The following is a 24,384-nucleotide window of genomic DNA, read 5'->3' as shown; positions in this document are numbered from 1 at the left end:
CTCTGGTTTCTCAGTCTGTTTCCTAGGGTCGGTTTGAAGTTCCTGCAGTTTTCACTGTAAAACCGATTTGGCGCTAGTACCTCCCCATATATATGTATGGAGTGGAGTTTGCAACTGGAAAGAAACTTTGTGTTCCCAACAAGCTAGGTGAAGGACGGGATTCACACACACTTAACTCTCAAAACTGAGATGTGGAGAGACGTTCGTTCATCTAGCACAAAGGGAACAAGTTGCAGGAGAAATTTTACTCTGGTATCCTATTCTGTTTCCTAGTGCCGGTTTGAAGTTCCTGCAGTTTTCATGGTAAACCCGAGTTGGAGCCAGTACCTCCCCATATATATGTATGGAGTGGAGTTTGCAACTTAAAAGTAACTTTGTGTTCCCAACAAGATAGGTGAAGGACGGCTTTCACACCAACATTTCTTTCAGAACTGAGCATGTGGAGAGACGTTCGTTCATCTAGCACAAAGGGAACGGGTTGCAGGAGAAACTTTTACTCTTGTTTCTCAGTCTGTTTCCTAGTGCCGGTTTGAAGTTCCTGCAGTTTTCACTGTAAAACCGAGTTGGAGCTAGTACCACCCCATATATATGTATGGAGTGGAGTTTGCATCTGAAAAGAATCTTTGTGTTCCAAACAAGCTATGTGATGGACGGCTTTCACACTCACTTATCTCTCAGAACTGAGCATGTGGAGAGACGTTCGTTCATCTAGCACAAAGGGAACGGGTTGCAGGAGAAACGTTTACTCTAGTTTCTCAGTCTGTTTGCTAGTGCCAGTTTGAAGTTCCTGCAGTTTTCACTGTAAAACCGAGTTGGAGCTAGTACCTCCCCATATATATTTATGTAGTGGAGTTTGCAACTGAAAAGAAACTTTGTGTTCCCAACAAGCTAGGTGAAGGACGGCTTCCACACACACTTTTCTCTCAGAAATGAGCATGTGGAGAGACGTTCGTTCATCCAGCATAAAGGGAACGGGTTGCAGGAGAAACTTTTACTCTGGTTTCTCAGTCTGTTTCCTAGTGCCGTTTTGAAGTTCCTGCAGTTTTCACTGTAAAACCGAGTTGGAGCTAGTACCTCCCCATATATATGTATGGAGTGGAGTTTGCAACTGAAATGAAACTTTGTGTTCCCAACAAGCTAGGTGAAGGACGGCTTTCACACAAATTTATCTCTCAGAACTGAGCATGAGGAGAGGCGTTCGTTCATCAAGCACAAAGGAACGGGTTGCAGGAAAAAATTTTACTCTGGTTTCTCAGTCTGTTTCCTAGTGCCGGTTTGAAGTTCCTGCAGTTATCACTGTAAAACCGAGTTGGAGCTAGTACCTCCCAATAAATATGTATGGAGCGGAGTTTGCAACTGGAAAGAAACATTTTGTTCCCAACAAGCTAGGTGAAGGACGGCTTTCACACACACTTATCTCTCAGAACTGAGCATGTGGAGAGACGTTCGTTCATCTAGCACAAAGGGAATGGGTTGCAAAGAAACTTTTACTCTGATTTCTCAGTCTGTTTCCTAGTGCCGGTTTGAAGTTCCTGCAGTTTTCACTGTAAAACCGAGTTGCAGCTGTTACCTCCCCATATATATGTATGGAGTGGAGTTTGCAACTGAAAAGAAACTTTGTGTTCCCAACAAGATAGGTGAAGGACGGCTTTCACACACACTTATCTCTCAGAACTGAGCATGTGGAGAGACGTACGTTCATCTAGCACAAAGGGAACCAGTTGCAGGAGAAACTTTTACTCTGGTTTCTCAGTCTGTTTCCTAGTGTCGGCTTGAAGTTCCTGCAGTTTTCACTTTAAAATCGAGTTGGAGTTAGTACCTCCCCATATATATGTATGGAATGGAGTTTGCAACTGAAAAGAAACTTTGTGTTCCCAACAAGCTAGGTGAAGGACGGCTTTCACACACACTGATCTCTCAGAATTGAGCATGTGGAGAGACGTTCGTTCATCTATCACAAAGTGGACGGATTGAATGAGAAACTTTTAGTCTGGTTTCTCAGTCTGTTTCCTAGTGCCGGTTTGAAGTTCCTGCAGTTTTCACTGTAAAACCGAGTTGCAGCTAGTACCTCCCCATATATATGTATGGAGTGGAGTTTGCAACTGAAAAGAAACTTTGTGCTCCCAACAAGCTATGTGAAGGACGGCTTTCACACAAATTTATCTCTCAGAACTGATCATGTGGAAAGACGTTCGTTCATCTAGCACAAATGGAACGGGTTGCAGTAGAAACTTTTACTCTGGTTTCTCAGTCTGTTTCCTAGTGCCGGTTTGAAGTTCCTGCACTTTTCACTGTAAAACCGATTTGCAGCTAGTACCTCCCCGTATATATGTATGGTGTGGAGTTTGCAACTGAAAAGAAACTTTGTGTTCCCAACAAGCTAGGTGAAGGACGGCTTTCACACACACTGATCTCTCAGAACTGAGCATGTGGAGAGACGTTCGTTCAACTAGCACAAAGGGAACGGGTGGCAGGAGAAACTTTTACTCTGGTTTCTCAGTCTGTTTCCTAGTGCCATTTTGAAGTTCCTGCAGTTTTCACTGTAAAACCGAGTTGGAGCTAGTACCTCCCCATATATATGTATGGAATGGAGTTTGCAACTGAAAAGAATCTTTGTTTTCCCAACAAGCTAGGTGAAGGACGGCTTTCACACACACTTATCTCTCAGAACTGAGCATGTGGAGAGACGTTCGTTCATCTAGCACAAAGGAACGGGTTGCAGGAGAAATTTTTACTCTGGTTTCTCAGTCTGTTTCCTAGTGCCGGTTTGAAGTTCTTGCAGTTTTCACTGTAAAACCGAGTTGGAGCTAGTACATCCCCATATATATGTATGGAGTGGAGTTTGCAACTGAAAAGAAACTTCGTGTTCCCAACAAGCTAGGTGAAGGACGGCTTTCACACACACTTATCTCTCAGAACTGAGCATGTGGAGAGACTTTCGTTCATCTAGCACAAAGGGAACGGGTTGCAGGAGAAACTTTTACTCTAGTTTCTCAGTCTGTTTCCTAGTGCCGGTTTGAATTTCCTACAGTTTTCACTGTAAAACCGATTTGGAGCTAGTACCTCCCCATATATATGTATGGAGTGGAGTTTGCAACTGAAAAGAAACTTTGTGTTCCCAACAAGATAGGTGAAGGACGGCTTTCACACACAATTATCTCTCAGAACTGAGCATGTGGAGAGACGTTCGTTCATCTAGCAAAAAAGGGAACGGGTTGCAGGAGAAACTTTTACTCTGGTTTCTCAGTCTTTTTCCTAGGGTCGGTTTGAAGTTCCTGCAGTTTTCACTGTAAAACCGATTTGGCGCTAGTACCTCCCCATATATATTTATGGAGTGGAGTTAGCAACTGGAAAGAAACTTTGTGTTCCCAACAAGCTAGGTGAAGAACGGCTTTCACACACACTTAACTCTCAGAACTGAGCATGTGGAGAGACGTTCGTTCATCTAGCACAAAGGGAACGGTTTGCAGGAGAAATTTTTACTATGGTTTCTCAGTCTGTTTCCTAGTGCCGGTTTGAATTTCCTGCAGTTTTCACTGTAAAATCGAGTTGGAGCTAGTACCTCCCCATATATATGTATGAATTGGAGTTTGCTACTGAAAAGAAACTTTGTGTTCCCAACAAGCTAGGTGAAGGACGGCTTTCACACACACTGATCTCTCAGAACTGAGCATGTGGAGAGACGTTCGTTCATCTAGCACAAAGGGAACGGTTTGCAGGAGAAACTTTTACTCTGGTTTCTCAGTCTGTTTCCTAGTGTCGGCTTGAAGTTCCTGCAGTTTTCACTGTAAAACCGATTTGGAGCTAGTTCCTCCCCATATATATGTATGGAGTGGAGTTTGCAACTGAAAAGAAACTTTGTGTTCCCAACAAGCTACGTGAAGGACGGCTTTCACACACACTTAACTCTCAGAACTGAGCATGTGGAGAGACGTTCGTTCATCTAGCACAAAGGGAACAGGTTGCATGAGAAATTTTACTCTGGTTTCCTATTCTGTTTCCTAGTGCCGGTTTGAAGTTCCTGCAGTTTTCATGGTAAAACCGAGTTGGAGCTAGTACCTCCACATATATATGTATGGAGTGGAGTTTGCAACTGAAAAGTAACTTTGTGTTCCCAACAAGATAGGTGAAGGACGGCTTTCACACCAACATTTCTTTCAGAACTGAGCATGTGGAGAGACGTTCGTTCATCTAGCACAAAGGGAACGGGTTGCAGGAGAAACTTTTACTCTTGATTCTCAGTCTGTTTCCTAGTGCCGTTTTGAAGTTCCTGCAGTTTTCACTGTAAAACCGAGTTGGAGCTAGTACCTACCCATATATATGTATGGAGTGGAGTTTGCAACTGAAAAGAAACTTTGTGTTCCAAACAAGCTAGGTGAAGGACGGCTTTCACACACACTTATCTATCAGAACTGAGCATGTGGAGAGACGTTCGTTCATCTAGCACAAAGGGAACGGGTTGCAGGAGAAACTTTTACTCTGGTTTCTCAGTCTGTTTGCTAGTGCCAGTTTGAAGTTCCTGCAGTTTTCACTGTAAAACCGAGTTGGAGCTAGTACCTCCCCTTATATATGTACGGAGTGGAGTTTGCAACTGAAAAGAAACTTTGTGTTCCCAACAAGCTAGATGAAGGACGGCTTCCACACACACTTATCTCTCAGAACTGAGCATGTGGAGAGACGTTCGTTCATCCAGCATAAATGGAACGTGTTGCAGGAGAAACATTTAATCCGGTTTCTCAGTCTGTTCCCTAGTGCCGTTTTGAAGTTCCTGCAGTTTTCACTGTAAAACCGAGTTGGAGCTAGTACCTCCCCATATATATGTATGGAGTGGAGTTTGCAACTGAAATGAAACTTTGTGTTCCCAACAAGGTAGGTGAAGGACGGCTTTCACACACACATATCTCTCAGAACTGAGCATGTGGAGAGACGTTCGTTCATCTAGCACAATGGGAACGGGATGCAGGACAATATTTTACTCTGGTTTCTCATTCTGTTTCCTACTGCCGGTTTGAATTTCCTGCAGTTTTCACTGAAAAACCGAGTTGGAGCTAGTACCTCCCAATATATATGTATGGAGCGGAGTTTGCAACTGGAAAGAAACATTTTGATCCCAACAAGCTAGGTGAAGGACGGCTTTCACACACACTTATCTCTCAGAACTGAGCATGTGGAGAGACGTTCGTTCATCTAGCACAAAGGGAACGGGTTGCAGGAGAAACTTTTACTCTGGTTTCTCAGTCTGTTTCCTAGTGCCGGTTTGAAGTTCCTGCAGTTTTCACTGTAAAACCGAGTTGCAGATGTTACCTCCCCATATATATGTATGGAGTGGAGTTTGCAACTGAAAAGAAACTTTGTGTTCCCAACAAGCTAGGTGAAGGACCACTTTCACACACACTGATCTCTCAGAACTGAGCAAGTGGAGAGACGTTCGTTCATCTATCATAACGGGGACGGATTGAAGGAGAAACTTTTACTCTGGTTTGTCAGTCTGTTTCCTAGTGCCGGTTTGAAGTTCCTGCAGTTTTCACTGTAAAACCGAGTTGCAGCTAGTACCTCCCCATATATATGTATGGAGTGGAGTTTGCAACTGAAAAGAAACTTTGTGTTCCCAACAAGCTATGTGAAGGACGGCTTTCACACAAATTTATCTCTCAGAACTTATCATGTGGAAAGACGTTCGTTCATCTAGCACAAAGGGAACGGGTTGCAGTAGAAAATTTTACTCTGGTTTCTCAGTCTGTTTCCTAGTGCCGGTTTGAAGTTCCTGCAATTTTCACTGTAAATCCGAGTTGCAGCTAGTACCTACCCATATATATCTATGGAGTGTAGTTTGCCACTGAAAAGAAACTTTGTGTTCCCAACAAGCTAGGTGAAGGACGGGTTTCACACATACTTATCTCTCAGAAATGAGCATGTGGAGAGACGTTGGTTCATCTAGGACAAAGGGAAAGGGTTGCAGGAGAAACTTTTACTCTGGTTTCTCAGTCTGTTTCCTAGTGCCGGTTTGAAGTTCCTGCAGTTTTCACTGTAAATTCGATTTGGAGCTAGTACTTCCCCATATATATGTATGGAGTGGAGTTTGCAACTGAAAAGAACCTTTGTGTTCCCAACAAGCTATGTGAAGGACGGCTTTCACACACACTGATCTCTCAGAACTGAGCATGTGGAGAGACGTTCGTTCATCTAGCACAAAGGGAACGGGTTGCAGGAGAAACTTTTACTCTGGTTTCTCAGTCTGTTTCCTAGTGCCGTTTTGAAGTTCCTGCAGTTTTCACTGTAAAACCGAGTTGGAGCTAGTACCTACCCATATATATGTATGGAGAGGATTTTGCAACTGAAAAGAATATTTGTTTTCCCAACAAGCTAGGTGAAGGACGGCTTTCACACACACTTATCTCTCAGAACTGAGCATGTGGAGAGACGTTCGTTCATCTAGCACAAAGGAACGGGTTGCAGGAGAAATTTTTACTCTGGTTTCTCAGTCTGTTTCCTAGTGCCGGTTTGAAGTTCCTGCAGTTTTCACTTTAAAACCGAGTTGCAGCTAGTACCTCCCCATATATATGTATGGAGAGGAGTTTGCAACTGAAAAGAATCTTTGTTTTCCCAACAAGCTAGGTGAAGGACGGCTTTCACACACACTTATCTCTCAGAACTGAGCATGTGGAGAGACGTTCGTTCATCTATCACAAAGTGGACGGATTGAATGAGAAACTTTTAGTCTGGTTTCTCAGTCTGTTTCCTAGTGCCGGTTTGAAGTTCCTGCCGTTTTCATTGTAAAAACGAGTTGCAGCTAGTACCTCCCCATATATATGTATGGAGTGGAGTTTGCAACTGAAAAGAAACTTTGTGCTCCCAACAAGCTATGTGAAGGACGGCTTTCACACAAATTTATCTCTCAGAACTGATCATGTGGAAAGACGTTCGTTCATCTAGCAAAAAAGGGAACGGGTTGCAGGAGAAACTTTTACTCTGGTTTCTCAGTCTTTTTCCTAGGGTCGGTTTGAAGTTCCTGCAATTTTCACTGTAAAACCGATTTGGCGCTAGTACCTCCCCATATATATTTATGGAGTGGAGTTAGCAACTGGAAAGAAACTTTGTGTTCCCAACAAGCTAGGTGAAGAACGGCTTTCACACACACTTAACTCTCAGAACTGAGCATGTGGAGAGACGTTCGTTCATCTAGCACAAAGGGAACAGGTTGCAGGAGAAATTTTACTCTGGATTCTCATTCTGTTTCCTAGTGCCGGTTTGAAGTTCCTGCAGTTTTCACTGTAAAACCGAGTTGGAGCTAGTACCTCCCCATATATAAGTATGGAGTGGAGTTTGCAACTGAAAAGAAACTTTGTATTAACAACAAGCTAGGTGAAGGTCGGCTTCCACACACACTTATTTCTCAGAACTGAGAATGTGGAGAGACTTTCGTTCATCTAGCACAAAGTGAACGGGTTGCAGGAGAAATTTTTACTATGGTTTCTCAGTCTGTTTCCTAGTGCCGGTTTGAATTTCCTGCAGTTTTCACTGTAAAATCGAGTCGGAGCTAGTACCTCCCCATATATATGTATGGATTGGAGTTTGCTACTGAAAAGAAACTTTGTGTTCCCAACAAGCTAGGTGAAGGACGGCTTTCACACACACTGATCTCTCAGAACTGAGCATGTGGAGAGACGTTCGTTCATCTAGCACAAAGGGAACGGGTTGCAGGAAAAACTTTTACTCTGGTTTCTCAGTCTGTTTCCTAGTGTCGGCTTGAAGTTCCTGCAGTTTTCACTGTAAAACCGATTTGGAGCTAGTTCCTCCCCATATATATGTATGGAGTGGAGTTTGCAACTGAAAAGAAACTTTGTGTTCCCAACAAGCTACGTGAAGGACGGCTTTCACACACACTTAACTCTCAGAACTGAGCATGTGGAGAGACGTTCGTTCATCTAGCACAAAGGGAACAGGTTGCAGGAGAAATTTTACTCTGGATTCTCATTCTGTTTCCTAGTGCCGGTTTGAAGTTCCTGCAGTTTTCACTGTAAAACCGAGTTGGAGCTAGTACCTCCCCATATATAACTATGGAGTGGAGTTTGCAACTGAAAAGAAACTTTGTATTAACAACAAGCTAGGTGAAGGTCGGCTTCCACACACACTTATTTCTGAGAACTGAGAATGTGGAGAGACTTTCGTTCATCTAGCACAAAGTGAACGGGTTGCAGGAGAAATTTTTACTATGGTTTCTCAGTCTGTTTCCTAGTGCCGGTTTGAATTTCCTGCAGTTTTCACTGTAAAATCGAGTCGGAGCTAGTACCTCCCCATATATATGTATGGATTGGAGTTTGCTACTGAAAAGAAACTTTGTGTTCCCAACAAGCTTGGTGAAGGACGGCTTTCACACACACTGATCTCTCAGAACTGAGCATGTGGAGAGACGTTCGTTCATCTAGCACAAAGGGAACGGGTTGCAGGAGAAACTTTTACTCTGGTTTCTCAGTCTGTTTCCTAGTGTCGGCTTGAAGTTCCTGCAGTTTTCACTGTAAAACCGATTTGGAGCTAGTTCCTCCCCATATATATGTATGGAGTGGAGTTTGCAACTGAAAAGAAACTTTGTGTTCCCAACAAGCTACGTGAAGGACGGCTTTCACACACACTTAACTCTCAGAACTGAGCATGTGGAGAGACGTTCGTTCATCTAGCACAAATGGAACAGGTTGCATGAGAAATTTTACTCTGGTTTCCTATTCTGTTTCCTAGTGCCGGTTTGAAGTTCCTGCAGTTTTCATGGTAAAACCGAGTTGGAGCTAGTACCTCCACATATATATGTATGGAGTGGAGTTTGCAACTGAAAAGTAACTTTGTGTTCAAAACAAGATAGGTGAAGGACGGCTTTCACACCAACATTTCTTTCAGAACTGAGCATGTGGAGAGACGTTCGTTCATCTAGCACAAAGGGAACGGGTTGCAGGAGAAACTTTTACTCTTGATTCTCAGTCTGTTTCCTAGTGCCGGTTTGAAGTTCCTGCAGTTTTCACTGTAAAACCGAGTTGGATCTAGTACCTACCCATATATATGTATGGAGTGGAGTTTGCAAATGAAAAGAAACTTTCTGTTCCAAACAAGCTAGGTGAAGGACGGCTTTCACACACACTTATCTATCAGAACTGAGCATGTGGAGAGACGTTCGTTCATCTAGCAAAAAGGGAACGGGTTGCAGGAGAAACTTTTACTCTAGTTTCTCAGTCTGTTTGCTAGTGCCAGTTTGAAGTTCCTGCAGTTTTCACTGTAAAACCGAGTTGGAGCTAGTACCTCCCCATATATATGTATGGAGTGGAGTTTGCAACTGAAAAGAAACTTTGTGTTCCCAACAAGCTAGGTGAAGGACGGCTTCCACACACACTTATCTCTCAGAACTGAGCATGTGGAGAGACGTTCGTTCATCCAGCATAAATGGAACGGGTTGCAGGAGAAACATTTACTCCGGTTTCTCAGTCTGTTCCCTAGTACCGTTTTGAAGTTCCTGCAGTTTTCACTGTAAAACCGAGTTGGAGCTAGTACCTCCCCATATATATGTATGGAGTGGAGTTTGCAACTGAAATGAAACTTTGTGTTCCCAACAAGCTAGGTGAAGGACGGCTTTCACACACACTTATCTCTCAGAACTGAGCATGTGGAGAGACGATCGTTCATCTAGCACAATGGGAACGGGATGCAGGACAATATTTTACTCTGGTTTCTCATTCTGTTTCCTAGTGCCGGTTTGAATTTCCTGCAGTTTTCACTGAAAAACCGAGTTGGAGCTAGTACCTCCCCATATAAATGTATGGAGTGGAGTTTGCAACTGAAAAGAAACTTTGTGTTCCCAAGAAGCTAGGTGAAGGACGGCTTTCACACACACTTATCTCTCAGAACTGAGCATGTGGAGAGACGTTCGTTCATCTAGCACAAAGGGAACGGGTTGCAGGAGAAACTTTTACTCTGGTTTCTCAGTCTGTTTCCTAGTGCCGGTTTGAAGTTCCTGCAGTTTTCACTGTAAAACCGAGTTGCAGCTGTTACCTCCCCATATATATGTATGGAGTGGAGTTTGCAACTGAAAAGAAACTTTGTGTTCCCAACAAGCTAGGTGAAGGACCACTTTCACACACACTGATCTCTCAGAACTGAGCATGTGGAGAGACGTTCGTTCATCTATCATAAAGGGGACGGATTGAAGGAGAAACTTTTACTCTGGTTTGTCAGTCTGTTTCCTAGTGCCGGTTTGAAGTTCCTGCTGTTTTCACTGTAAAACCGAGTTGCAGCTAGTACCTCCCCATATATATGTATGGAGTGGAGTTTGCAACTGAAAAGAAACTTTGTGTTCCCAACAAGCTATGTGAAGGACGGCTTTCACACAAATTTATCTCTCAGAACTTATCATGTGGAAAGAAGTTCGTTCATCTAGCACAAAGGGAACGGGTTGCAGTAGAAAATTTTACTCTGGTTTCTCAGTCTGTTTCCTAGTGCCGGTTTGAATTTCCTGCACTATTCACTGTAAATCCGAGTTGCAGCTAGTAACTACCCATATATATGTATGGAGTGGAATTTGCCACTGAAAAGAAACTTTGTGTTCCCAACAAGCTAGGTGAAGGACGGGTTTCACACATACTTATCTCTCAGAAATGAGCATGTGGAGAGACGTTGGTTCATCTAGGACAAAGGGAAAGGGTTGCAGGAGAAACTTTTACTCTGGTTTCTCAGTCTGTTTCCTAGTGCCGGTTTGAAGTTCCTGCAGTTTTCACTGTAAATTCGATTTGGAGCTAGTACTTCCCCATATATATGTATGGAGTGGAGTTTGCAACTGAAAAGAAACTTTGTGTTTCCAACAAGATATGTGAAGGACGGCTTTCACACACACTGATCTCTCAGAACTGAGCATGTGGAGAGACGTTCGTTCATCTAGCACAAAGGAACGGGTTGCAGGAGAAACTTTTACTCTGGTTTCTCAGTCTGTTTCCTAGTGCCGTTTTGAAGTTCCTGCAGTTTTCACTGTAAAACCGAGTTGGAGCTAGTACCTACCCATATATATGTATGGAGAGGATTTTGCAACTGAAAAGAATCTTTGTTTTCCCAACAAGCTAGGTGAAGGACGGCTTTCACACACACTTATCTCTCAGAACTGAGCATGTGGAGAGACGTTCGTTCATCTAGCACAAAGGAACGTGTTGCAGGAGAAATTTTTACTCTGGTTTCTCAGTCTGTTTCCTAGTGCCGGTTTGAAGTTCCTGCAGTTTTCACTTTAAAACCGAGTTGCAGCTTGTACCTCCCCGTACATATGTATGGAGTGGAGTTTGCAAATGAAAAGAAACTTTGTGTTCCCAACAAGCTAGGTGAAGTACGGCTTTCACACACACTTATCTCTCAGAACTGAGCATGTGGAGAGACGTTCGTTCATCTAGCACAAAGGGAACGGGTTGCAGGGGAAACTTTTACTCTGGTTTCTCAGTCTGTTTCCTAGTGCTGATTTGAAGTTCCTGCAATTTTCACTGTAAAACCGATTTGCAGCTAGTACCTCCCCGTATATATGTATGGTGTGGAGTTTGCAACTGAAAAGAAACTTTGTGTTCCCAACAAGCTAGGTGAAGGACGGCTTTCACACACACTTATCTCTCAGAACTGAGCATGTGGAGAGACGTTCGTTCATCTAGCACAAAGGGAACGGGTTGCAGGGGAAACTTTTACTCTAGTTTCTCAGTCTGTTTGCTAGTGCCAGTTTGAAGTTCCTGCAGTTTTCACTGTAAAACCGAGTTGGAGCTAGTACCTCCCCATATATATGTATGGAGTGGAGTTTGCAACTGAAAAGAAACTTTGTGTTCCCAACAAGCTAGGTGAAGGACGGCTTCCACACACACTTATCTCTCAGAACTGAGCATGTGGAGAGACGTTCGTTCATCCAGCATAAATGGAACGGGTTGCAGGAGAAACATTTACTCCGGTTTCTCAGTCTGTTCCCTAGTGCCGTTTTGAAGTTCCTGCAGTTTTCACTGTAAAACCGAGTTGGAGCTAGTACCTCCCCATATATATGTATGGAGTGGAGTTTGCAACTGAAATGAAACTTTGTGTTCCCAACAAGCTAGGTGAAGGACGGCTTTCACACACACTTATCTCTCAGAACTGAGCATGTGGAGAGACGTTCGTTCATCTAGCACAATGGGAACGGGATGCAGGACAATATTTTACTCTGGTTTCTCATTCTGTTTCTTGTGCCGGTTTGAATTTCCTGCAGTTTTCACTGAAAAACCGAGTTGGAGCTAGTACCTCCCCATATAAATATATGGAGGGAGTTTGCAACTGAAAAGAAACTTTGTGTTCCCAAGAAGCTAGGTGAAGGACGGCTTTCACACATATATATCTCTCAGAACTGAGCATGAGGAGAGGCGTTCGTTCATCAAGCACAAAGGAACGGGTTGCAGGAAAAAATTTTACTCTGGTTTCTCAGTCTGTTTCCTAGTGCCGGTTTGAAGTTCCTGCAGTTATCACTGTAAAACCGAGTTGGAGCTAGTACCTCCCAATATATATGTATGGAGCGGAGTTTGCAACTGGAAAGAAACATTTTGATCCCAACAAGCTAGGTGAAGGACGGCTTTCACACACACTTATCTCTCAGAACTGAGCATGTGGAGAGACGTTCGTTCATCTAGCAAAAAGGGAACGGGTTGCAGGAGAAACTTTTACTCTAGTTTCTCAGTCTGTTTGCTAGTGCCAGTTTGAAGTTCCTGCAGTTTTCACTGTAAAACCGAGTTGGAGCTAGTACCTCCCCATATATATGTATGGAGTGGAGTTTGCAACTGAAAAGAAACTTTGTGTTCCCAACAAGCTAGGTGAAGGACGGCTTCCACACACACTTATCTCTCAGAACTGAGCATGTGGAGAGACGTTCGTTCATCCAGCATAAATGGAACGGGTTGCAGGAGAAACATTTACTCCGGTTTCTCAGTCTGTTCCCTAGTACCGTTTTGAAGTTCCTGCAGTTTTCACTGTAAAACCGAGTTGGAGCTAGTACCTCCCCATATATATGTATGGAGTGGAGTTTGCAACTGAAATGAAACTTTGTGTTCCCAACAAGCTAGGTGAAGGACGGCTTTCACACACACTTATCTCTCAGAACTGAGCATGTGGAGAGACGATCGTTCATCTAGCACAATGGGAACGGGATGCAGGACAATATTTTACTCTGGTTTCTCATTCTGTTTCCTAGTGCCGGTTTGAATTTCCTGCAGTTTTCACTGAAAAACCGAGTTGGAGCTAGTACCTCCCCATATAAATGTATGGAGTGGAGTTTGCAACTGAAAAGAAACTTTGTGTTCCCAAGAAGCTAGGTGAAGGACGGCTTTCACACACACTTATCTCTCAGAACTGAGCATGTGGAGAGACGTTCGTTCATCTAGCACAAAGGGAACGGGTTGCAGGAGAAACTTTTACTCTGGTTTCTCAGTCTGTTTCCTAGTGCCGGTTTGAAGTTCCTGCAGTTTTCACTGTAAAACCGAGTTGCAGCTGTTACCTCCCCATATATATGTATGGAGTGGAGTTTGCAACTGAAAAGAAACTTTGTGTTCCCAACAAGCTAGGTGAAGGACCACTTTCACACACACTGATCTCTCAGAACTGAGCATGTGGAGAGACGTTCGTTCATCTATCATAAAGGGGACGGATTGAAGGAGAAACTTTTACTCTGGTTTGTCAGTCTGTTTCCTAGTGCCGGTTTGAAGTTCCTGCTGTTTTCACTGTAAAACCGAGTTGCAGCTAGTACCTCCCCATATATATGTATGGAGTGGAGTTTGCAACTGAAAAGAAACTTTGTGTTCCCAACAAGCTATGTGAAGGACGGCTTTCACACAAATTTATCTCTCAGAACTTATCATGTGGAAAGAAGTTCGTTCATCTAGCACAAAGGGAACGGGTTGCAGTAGAAAATTTTACTCTGGTTTCTCAGTCTGTTTCCTAGTGCCGGTTTGAATTTCCTGCACTATTCACTGTAAATCCGAGTTGCAGCTAGTAACTACCCATATATATGTATGGAGTGGAATTTGCCACTGAAAAGAAACTTTGTGTTCCCAACAAGCTAGGTGAAGGACGGGTTTCACACATACTTATCTCTCAGAAATGAGCATGTGGAGAGACGTTGGTTCATCTAGGACAAAGGGAAAGGGTTGCAGGAGAAACTTTTACTCTGGTTTCTCAGTCTGTTTCCTAGTGCCGGTTTGAAGTTCCTGCAGTTTTCACTGTAAATTCGATTTGGAGCTAGTACTTCCCCATATATATGTATGGAGTGGAGTTTGCAACTGAAAAGAAACTTTGTGTTTCCAACAAGATATGTGAAGGACGGCTTTCACACACACTGATCTCTCAGAACTGAGCATGTGGAGAGACGTTCGTTCATCTAGCACAAAGGAACGGGTTGCAGGAGAAACTTTTACTCTGGTTTCTCAGTCTGTTTCCTAGTGCCGTTTTGAAGTTCCTGCAGTTTTCACTGTAAAACCGAGTTGGAGCTAGTACCTACCCATATATATGTATGGAGAGGATTTTGCAACTGAAAAGAATCTTTGTTTTCCCAACAAGCTAGGTGAAGGACGGCTTTCACACACACTTATCTCTCAGAACTGAGCATGTGGAGAGACGTTCGTTCATCTAGCACAAAGGAACGTGTTGCAGGAGAAATTTTTACTCTGGTTTCTCAGTCTGTTTCCTAGTGCCGGTTTGAAGTTCCTGCAGTTTTCACTTTAAAACCGAGTTGCAGCTTGTACCTCCCCGTACATATGTATGGAGTGGAGTTTGCAAATGAAAAGAAACTTTGTGTTCCCAACAAGCTAGGTGAAGTACGGCTTTCACACACACTTATCTCTCAGAACTGAGCATGTGGAGAGACGTTCGTTCATCTAGCACAAAGGGAACGGGTTGCAGGGGAAACTTTTACTCTGGTTTCTCAGTCTGTTTCCTAGTGCTGATTTGAAGTTCCTGCAATTTTCACTGTAAAACCGATTTGCAGCTAGTACCTCCCCGTATATATGTATGGTGTGGAGTTTGCAACTGAAAAGAAACTTTGTGTTCCCAACAAGCTAGGTGAAGGACGGCTTTCACACACACTTATCTCTCAGAACTGAGCATGTGGAGAGACGTTCGTTCATCTAGCACAAAGGGAACGGGTTGCAGGGGAAACTTTTACTCTAGTTTCTCAGTCTGTTTGCTAGTGCCAGTTTGAAGTTCCTGCAGTTTTCACTGTAAAACCGAGTTGGAGCTAGTACCTCCCCATATATATGTATGGAGTGGAGTTTGCAACTGAAAAGAAACTTTGTGTTCCCAACAAGCTAGGTGAAGGACGGCTTCCACACACACTTATCTCTCAGAACTGAGCATGTGGAGAGACGTTCGTTCATCCAGCATAAATGGAACGGGTTGCAGGAGAAACATTTACTCCGGTTTCTCAGTCTGTTCCCTAGTGCCGTTTTGAAGTTCCTGCAGTTTTCACTGTAAAACCGAGTTGGAGCTAGTACCTCCCCATATATATGTATGGAGTGGAGTTTGCAACTGAAATGAAACTTTGTGTTCCCAACAAGCTAGGTGAAGGACGGCTTTCACACACACTTATCTCTCAGAACTGAGCATGTGGAGAGACGTTCGTTCATCTAGCACAATGGGAACGGGATGCAGGACAATATTTTACTCTGGTTTCTCATTCTGTTTCTTGTGCCGGTTTGAATTTCCTGCAGTTTTCACTGAAAAACCGAGTTGGAGCTAGTACCTCCCCATATAAATGTATGGAGGGAGTTTGCAACTGAAAAGAAACTTTGTGTTCCCAAGAAGCTAGGTGAAGGACGGCTTTCACACATATATATCTCTCAGAACTGAGCATGAGGAGAGGCGTTCGTTCATCAAGCACAAAGGAACGGGTTGCAGGAAAAAATTTTACTCTGGTTTCTCAGTCTGTTTCCTAGTGCCGGTTTGAAGTTCCTGCAGTTATCACTGTAAAACCGAGTTGGAGCTAGTACCTCCCAATATATATGTATGGAGCGGAGTTTGCAACTGGAAAGAAACATTTTGATCCCAACAAGCTAGGTGAAGGACGGCTTTCACACACACTTATCTCTCAGAACTGAGCATGTGGAGAGACGTTCGTTCATCTAGCACAAAGGGAACGGGTTGCAGGAGAAACTTTTACTCTGGTTTCTCAGTCTGTTTCCTAGTGCCGGTTTGAAGTTCCTGCAGTTTTCACTGTAAAACCGAGTTGCAGCTGTTACCTCCCCATATATATGTATGGAGTGGAGTTTGCAACTGAAAAGAAACTTTGTGTTCCCAACAAGCTAGGTGAAGGACCACTTTCACACACACTGATCTCTCAGAACTGAGCATGTGGAGAGACGTTCGTTCATCTATCATAAAGGGGACGGATTGAAGGAGAAACTTTTACTCTGGTTTGTCAGTCTGTTTCCTAGTGCCGGTTTGAAGTTCCTGCAGTTTTCACTGTAAAAAAGAGTTGCAGCTAGTACCTCCCCATATATATGTATGGAGTGGAGTTTGCAACTGAAAAGAAACTTTGTGTTCCCAACAAGCTATGTGAAGGACGGCTTTCACACAAATTTATCTCTCAGAACTTATCATGTGGAAAGACGTTCGTTCATCTAGCACAAAGGGAACGGGTTGCAGTAGAAAATTTTACTCTGGTTTCTCAGTCTGTTTCCTAGTGCCGGTTTGAAGTTCCTGCACTATTCACTGTAAATCCGAGTTGCAGCTAGTACCTACCCATATATATGTATGGAGTGGAGTTTGCCACTGAAAAGAAACTTTGTGTTCCCAACAAGCTAGGTGAAGGACGGGTTTCACACATACTTATCTCTCAGAAATGAGCATGTGGAGAGACGTTGGTTCATCTAGGACAAAGGGAAAGGGTTGCAGGAGAAACTTTTACTCTGGTTTCTCAGTCTGTTTCCTAGTGCCGGTTTGAAGTTCCTGCAGTTTTCACTGTAAATTCGATTTGGAGCTAGTACTTCCCCATATATATGTATGGAGTGGAGTTTGCAACTGAAAAGAAACTTTGTGTTCCCAACAAGCTATGTGAAGGACGGCTTTCACACACACTGATCTCTCAGAACTGAGCATGTGGAGAGACGTTCGTTCATCTAGCACAAAGGGAACGGGTTGCAGGAGAAACTTTTACTCTGGTTTCTCAGTCTGTTTCCTAGTGCCGTTTTGAAGTTCCTGCCGTTTTCACTGTAAAACCGAGTTGGAGCTAGTACCTACCCATATATATGTATGGAGAGGATTTTGCAACTGAAAAGAATCTTTGTTTTCCCAATAAGCTAGGTGAAGGACGGCTTTCACACACACTTATCTCTCAGAACTGAGCATGTGGAGAGACGTTCGTTCATCTAGCACAAAGGAACGGGTTGCAGGAGAAATTTTTACTCTGGTTTCTCAGTCTGTTTCCTAGTGCCGGTTTGAAGTTCCTGCAGTTTTCACTTTAAAACCGAGTTGCAGCTTGTACCTCCCCGTATATATGTATGGAGTGGAGTTTGCAAATGAAAAGAAACTTTGTGTTCCCAACAAGCTAGGTGAAGTACGGCTTTCACACACACTTATCTCTCAGAACTGAGCATGTGGAGAGACGTTCGTTCATCTAGCACAAAGGGAACGGGTTGCAGGGGAAACTTTTACTCTGGTTTCTCAGTCTGTTTCCTAGTGCCGGTTTGAAGTTCCTGCAATTTTCACTGTAAAACCGATTTGCAGCTAGTACCTCCCCGTATATATGTATGGTGTGGAGTTTGCAACTGAAAAGAAACTTTGTGTTCCCAACAAGCTAGGTGAAGGACGGCTTTCACACACACTTATCTCTCAGAACTGAGCATGTGGAGAGACGTTCGTTCATCTAGCACAAAGGGAACGGGTTGCAGGAGAAACTTTTACTCCGGTTTCTCAGTCTGTTTCCTAGTGCCGGTTTGAAGTTCCTGCAGTTTTCACTGTAAATCCGAGTTGCAACTAGTACCTACCCATATATATGTATGGAGTGGAGTTTGCCACTGAAAAGAAACTTTGTTTTCCCAACAAGCTAGGTGAAGGACGTGTTTCACACATACTTATCTCTCAGAAATGAGCATGTGGAGAGACGTTGGTTCATCTAGGACAAAGGGAAAGGGTTGCAGGAGAAACTTTTACTCTGGTTTCTCAGTCTGTTTCCTAGTGCCGGTTTGAAGTTCCTGCAGTTTTCACTGTAAATTCGATTTGGAGCTAGTACTTCCCCATATATATGTATGGAGTGGAGTTTGCAACTGAAAAGAAACTTTGTGTTCCCAACAAGCTATGTGAAGGACGGCCTTCACACACACTGATATCTCAGAACTGAGCATGTGGAGAGACGTTCGTTCATCTAGCACAAAGGGAACGGGTTGCAGTAGAAACTTTTACTCTGGTTTCTCAGTATGTTTCCTAGTGCCGTTTTGAAGTTCCTGCAGTTTTCACTGTAAAATCGTGTTGGAGCTAGTACCTCCCCATATATATGTATGGAGAGGATTTTGCTACTGAAAAGAATCTTTGTTTTCCCAACAAGCTAGGTGAAGGACGGCTTTCACACACACTTATCTCTCAGAACTGAGCATGTGGAGAGACGTTCGTTCATCTAGCACAAAGGAACGGGATGCAGGAGAAATTTTTACTCTGGTTTCTCAGTATGTTTCCTAGTGCCGGTTTGAAGTTCCTGCACTTTTCACTTTAAAACCGAGTTGCAGGTAGTACCTCCCCGTACATATGTATGGAGTGGAGTTTGCAAATGAAAAGAAACTTTGTGTTCCCAACAAGCTAGGTGAAGGACGGCTTTCACACACACTTATCTCTCAGAACTGAGCATGTGGAGAGACGTTCGTTCATCTAGCACAAAGGGAACGGGTTTGGAGAAATTTTACTCTGGTTTCTCATTCTGTTTCCTAGTGCCGGTTTGAAGTTCCTGCAGTTTTCACTGTAAAACCGAGTTGGAGCTAGTACCTACCCATATATATGTATGGAGTGGATTTTGCAACTGAAAAGAAACTTTGTGTTCCCAACAAGCTAGGTGAAGGATGGCTTTCACACACACTTATTTCTCAGAACTGAGAATGTGGAGAGACTTTCGTTCATCTAGCACAAAGGGAACGGGTGGCAGGAGAAACTTTTACTATGGTTTCTCAGTCTTTTTCCTAGTGCCGGTTTGAATTTCCTGCAGTTTTCACTGTAAAATCGAGTTGGAGCTAGTACCTCCCCATATATATGTATGGAATGGAGTTTGCAACTGAAAAGAAACTTTGTGTTCCCAACAAGCTAGGTGTAGGAAGGCTTTCACACACAATTATCTCTCAGAACTGAGCATGTGGAGAGACGTTCGTTCATCTAGCACAAAGGGAACGGGTTGCAGGAGAAACTTTTACTCTTGTTTCTCAGTCTGTTTCCTAGTGCCGGTTTGAAGTTCCTGCAGTTTTCACTGTAAAACCGATTTGGAGCTAGTACCTCCCCATATATATGTATGGAGAGGAATTTGTAACTGAAAAGAAACTTTGTGTTCCAAACAAGCTAGGTGAAGGACGGCTTTCACACACACATATCTCTCAGAACTGAGCATGTGGAGAGACGTTCGTTCATCTAGCACAAAGGGAACGGGTTGCAGGAGAAACTTTTACTCTGGTTTCTCAGTCTGTTTGCTAGTGCCAGTTTGAAGTTCCTGCAGTTTTCACTGTAAAACCGAGTTGGAGCTAGTACCTCCCCATATATATGTATGGAGTGGAGTTTGAAACTGAAATGAAACTTTGTGTTCCCAACAAGCTAGGTGAAGTACGGCTTTCACACACACTTATCTCTCAGAACTGAGCATGTGGAGAGACGTTCGTTCATCTAGCACAAAGGGAACGGGTTGCAGGAGAAACTTTTACTCTGGTTTCTCAGTCTGTTTCGTAGTGCCGGTTTGTAGTTCCTGCAGTTTTCACTGTAATAGCGAGTTGGAGGTAGTACCTCCTCATATATATGTATGGTGTGGAGTTTGCAACTGAAAAGAAACTTTGTGTTCCCAACAAGCTAGGTGAAGGACGGCTTTCACACACAATTATCTCTCAGAACTGAGCATGTGGAGAGACGTTCGTTCATCTAGCACAAAGGGAACCGGTTGCAGGAGAAACGTTTACTCTGGTTTCTCAGTCTGTTTCCTAGTGCCGGTTTGAATTTCCTGCAGTTTTCACTGTGAAACCGATTTGGAGCTAGTACCTCCCCATATATATTTATGGATTGTAGTTTACAACTGAAAAGAAACTTTGTGTTCCCAACAAGCTAGGTGAAGGACGGCTTTCACACACACTTTTCTCTCAGAACTGAGCATGTGGAGAGACGTTCGTTCATCTAGCACAAATGGAACGGGTTGCAGGAGAAACTTTTACTCTGGTTTCTCAGTCTGTTTCCTAGTGTCGGTTTGAAGTTCCTGCAGTTTTCACTGTAAAACCGTGTTGGAGCTAGTACCTCCCCATGTATATGTATGGAGAGGAGTTTGCAACTGAAAAGAAACTTTGTTTTCCCAAAAAGCTAGGTGAAGGACGGCTTTCACACACACTTATCTCTCAGAACTGAGCACGTGGAGAGACGTTCGTTCATCTAGCACAAAGGGAACGGGTTGCAGGAGAAATTTTTACTCTGGTTTCTCAGTCTGTTTCCTAGTGCCGGTGTGAAGTTCCTGCAGTTTTCACTGTAAAACCGAGTTGGAGCTAGTACCTCCCCATATATATGTATGGAGTGGAGTTTGCAACTGAAAAGAAACTTTGTGTTCCCAACAAGCTACGTAAAGGACGGCTTTCACACGCACTTATCTCTCAGAACTGAGCATGTGGAGAGACGTTCGTTCATCTAGCACAAAGGGAACGGGTTGCAGGAGAAACTTTTACTCTGGTTTCTCAGTCTGTTTCCTAGTGCCGGTTTCAAGTTCCTGCAGTTTTCACTGTAAAACAGTGTTGGAGCTAGTACCTCCCCATATATATGTATGGAAAGGAGTTTGCAACTGAAAAGAAACTTTGTGATCCCAACAAGCTAGTTGAAGGACGGCTTTCACAGACAAACATTTCTCAGTACTGAGCATGTGGAGAGAATTTCGTTCATCTAGCACAAAAGGAACGGGTTGCAGGAGAAACTTTTACTCTGGTTTACAGTCTGTTTCCTAGTGCCGGTTTGTAGTTCCTGCAGTTTACACTGTAAAACCGATTTGGATCTAGAACCTTTCCATATATATGTATGGAGTGGAGTTTGCAACTGAAAAGAAACTTTGTGTTCCCAACAAGCAAGGTGAAGGACGGCATTCACACCCACATATCTCTCAGAACTGAGCATGTGGAGAGACGTTCGTTCATCTAGCACAAAGGGAACGGGTTGCAGGAGAAACTTTTACTCTGGTTTCTCAGTCTGTTTCCTAGTGCCGGTTTGAAGTTCCTGCAGTTTTCACTGTAAAATCGAGTTGGAGCTAGTACCTCCCCATATATATGTATGGAGTGGGGTTTGCAACTGAAAAGAAACTTTGTGTTCCCAACAAGTTAGTTGAAGTACGGCATTCACACACACTTATCTCTCAGAACTGAGCATGTGGAGAGACGTTCGTTCATCTAGCACAAAAGGAAGGGGTTGCAGGAGAAACTTTTACTCAGGTTTCTCAGTCTGTTTCCTAGTGCCGGTTTGAAGTTACTGCAGTTTTCACTGTAAAACCGAGTTGGAGATAGTACCTCCCCATATATATTAATTGAGTGGAGTTTGCAACTAAAAAGAAACTTTGTGTTCCCAACAAGCTAAGTGAAGGACGGCTTTCACACACACTTATCTCTCAGAACTGAGCATGTGGAGAGACGTTCGTTCATCTAGCAAAAAGGGAACGGGTTTCAGGAGGAACTTTTACTGTGGTTTCTCAGTCTGTTTCCTAGTGCCGGTTTGAAGTTCCTGCAGTTTTCACTGTAAAACCGAGTTGGAGCTTGTTCTGGTTTCTAAGTCTGTTTCCTAGTGCTGGTTTGAAGCTCCTGCAGTTTTCACTGTAAAACCGAGTTGGAGCTAGTACCTCCCCATATATATGTATGGAGTGGAGTTTGCAACTGAAAAGAAACTTTGTGTTCCCAACATGCTAGGTGAAGGACGGCTTTCACACACACTTATCTCTCAGAACTGAGCATGTGGAGAGACGTTCGTTCATCTAGCACAAAGGGAATGGGTTGCAGGAGAAACTTTTACTCTGGATTCTCAGTTTGTTTCCTAGTGCCGTTTTGAAGTTCCTGCAGTTTTCACTGTAAAACAGAGTTGGAGTTTGTACCTACCCATATATATGTATGGAGTGGAGTTTGCAACTGAAAAGAAACTTTGTGTTCCCAACAAGCTAGGTGAAGGGCGGCTTTCACACACACTTATCTCTCAGAACTGAGCATGTGGAGAGACGTACGTTCATCTAGCACAAATGGAACTGGTTGCAGTAGAAACTTTTACTCTGGTTTCTCAGTCTGTTTCCTAGTGCCGGTTTGATTTTCCTGCAGTTTTCACTGTAAAACAGGGTTGGAGCTAGTACCTCCCCATATATATGTATGGAGTGGAGTTTTCAACTGAAAAGAAAATTTGTGTTCCCAACAAGCTAGGTGAAGGGCGGCTTTCACACACACTTATCTCTCAGAACTGAGCATGTGGAGAGACGTTCGTTCATCTAGCACAAAAGGAACGGGTTGCAGGAGAAACTTTTACTCCGGTTTCTCAGTCTGTTTCCTAGTGCCGGTTTGAAGTTCCTGCAGTTTTCACTGTAAAACCGAGTTGGAGCTAGTACCTACCCATATATATGTATGGAGTGGAGTTTGCAACTGAAAAGAAACTTTGTGTTCCCAACAAGCTTGGTGAAGGGCGGCTTTCACACACAATTATCTCTCAGAAGTGAGCATGTGGAGAGACGTTCGTTCATCTAGCACAAAGGGAACGTGTTGCAGGGGAAACTTTTACTCTGGTTTCTCAGTCTGTTTCCTAGTGACGGTTTGAAGTTCCTGCAGTTTTCACTGTAAAACCGAGTTGGAGCTAGTTCTGGGTTCTCAGTGTTTCCTAGTGCTGGTTTGAATTTCCTGCAGTTTTCACTGTAAAACCGAGTTGGAGCTAGTACCTCCCCATATATAAGTATGGAGTGGAGTTTGCAACTGAAAAGAAACTTTGTGTTCCCAACAAATTAGGTGAAGGGCGGCTTTCACACACACTTATCTCTCAGAACTGAGCATGTGGAGAGACGTTCGTTCATCTAGCAAAAAAGGAACGGGTTGCAGGAGAAACTTTTACTCTGGTTTCTCAGTCTGTTTCCTAGTGCCGGTTTGATGTTCCTGCAGTTTTCACTGTAAAACCGAGTTGGAGCTAGTACCTACCCATATATATGTATGGATTGGAGTTTGCAACTGAAAAGAAACTTTGTGTTCCCAACAAGCTTGGTGAAGGACGGCTTTCACACACAATTCTCTCTCAGAACTGAGCATGTGGAGAGACGTTCGTTCATCTAGCACAAAGGGAACGGGTTGCAGGAGAAACTTTTACTCTGATTTCTCAGTATGTTTCCTAGTGCCGGTTTGAAGTTCCTGCAGTTTTCACTGTAAAACCGAGTTGGAGCTAGTTCTGGTTTCTCAGTCTGTTTCCTAGTGCTGGTTTGAAGTTCCTGCATTTTTCACTGTAAAACCGATTTGGAGCTAGTACCACCCCTTATATAAGTATGGAGTGGAGTTTGCATCTGAAAAGAAACTTTGTGTTCCCAACAAGCTAGGTGAAGGACGACATTCACACACACTTATCTCTCAGAACAGAGCATTTGGAGAGACGTTCGTTCATCTAGCACAAAGGAAAGGGGTTGCAGGAGAAAATTTTACTCTGTATTCTCAGTCTGTTTCCTAGTGCCGTTTTGAAGTTTCTGCAGTTTTCACTGTAAAACAGAGTTGGAGCTTTTACCTCCCCATATATATGTATGGAGTGGAGTTTGCAACTGAAAAGAAACTTTGTGTTCCCAACAAGCTAGTTGAAGGACGGCTTTCACACACACTTTTCTCTCACAACTGAGCATGTGTAGAGACGTTCATTCATGAAGCACAAAGGGAACGGGTTGCAGGAGAAACTTTTACTCTGGTTTCTCAGGCTGTTTCCTAGTGCCTGTTTGAAGTTCCTGCAGTTTTCACTGAAAAACCGAGTTGGAGCTAGTACCTCCCCATATATATGTATGTAGTGGAGTTTGCAACTGAAAAGAAACTATGTGTTCCCAACAAGCTAGGTGATGGGCGGCTTTCACACACACTTATCTCTCAGAACTGAGCATGTGGAGAGTCGTTCGTTCATCTAGCACAAAGGGAACGGGTTGCAGTAGAAACTTTTACTCTGGTTTCCCAGTCTGTTTCCTAG

This window comes from Camelus dromedarius, unplaced genomic scaffold (genome assembly GCF_036321535.1).
Source record: "Camelus dromedarius isolate mCamDro1 unplaced genomic scaffold, mCamDro1.pat HAP1_SCAFFOLD_189, whole genome shotgun sequence".
Taxonomy (NCBI): Eukaryota; Metazoa; Chordata; class Mammalia; order Artiodactyla; family Camelidae; genus Camelus; species Camelus dromedarius.
This window is presented reverse-complemented; position numbering follows the sequence as displayed.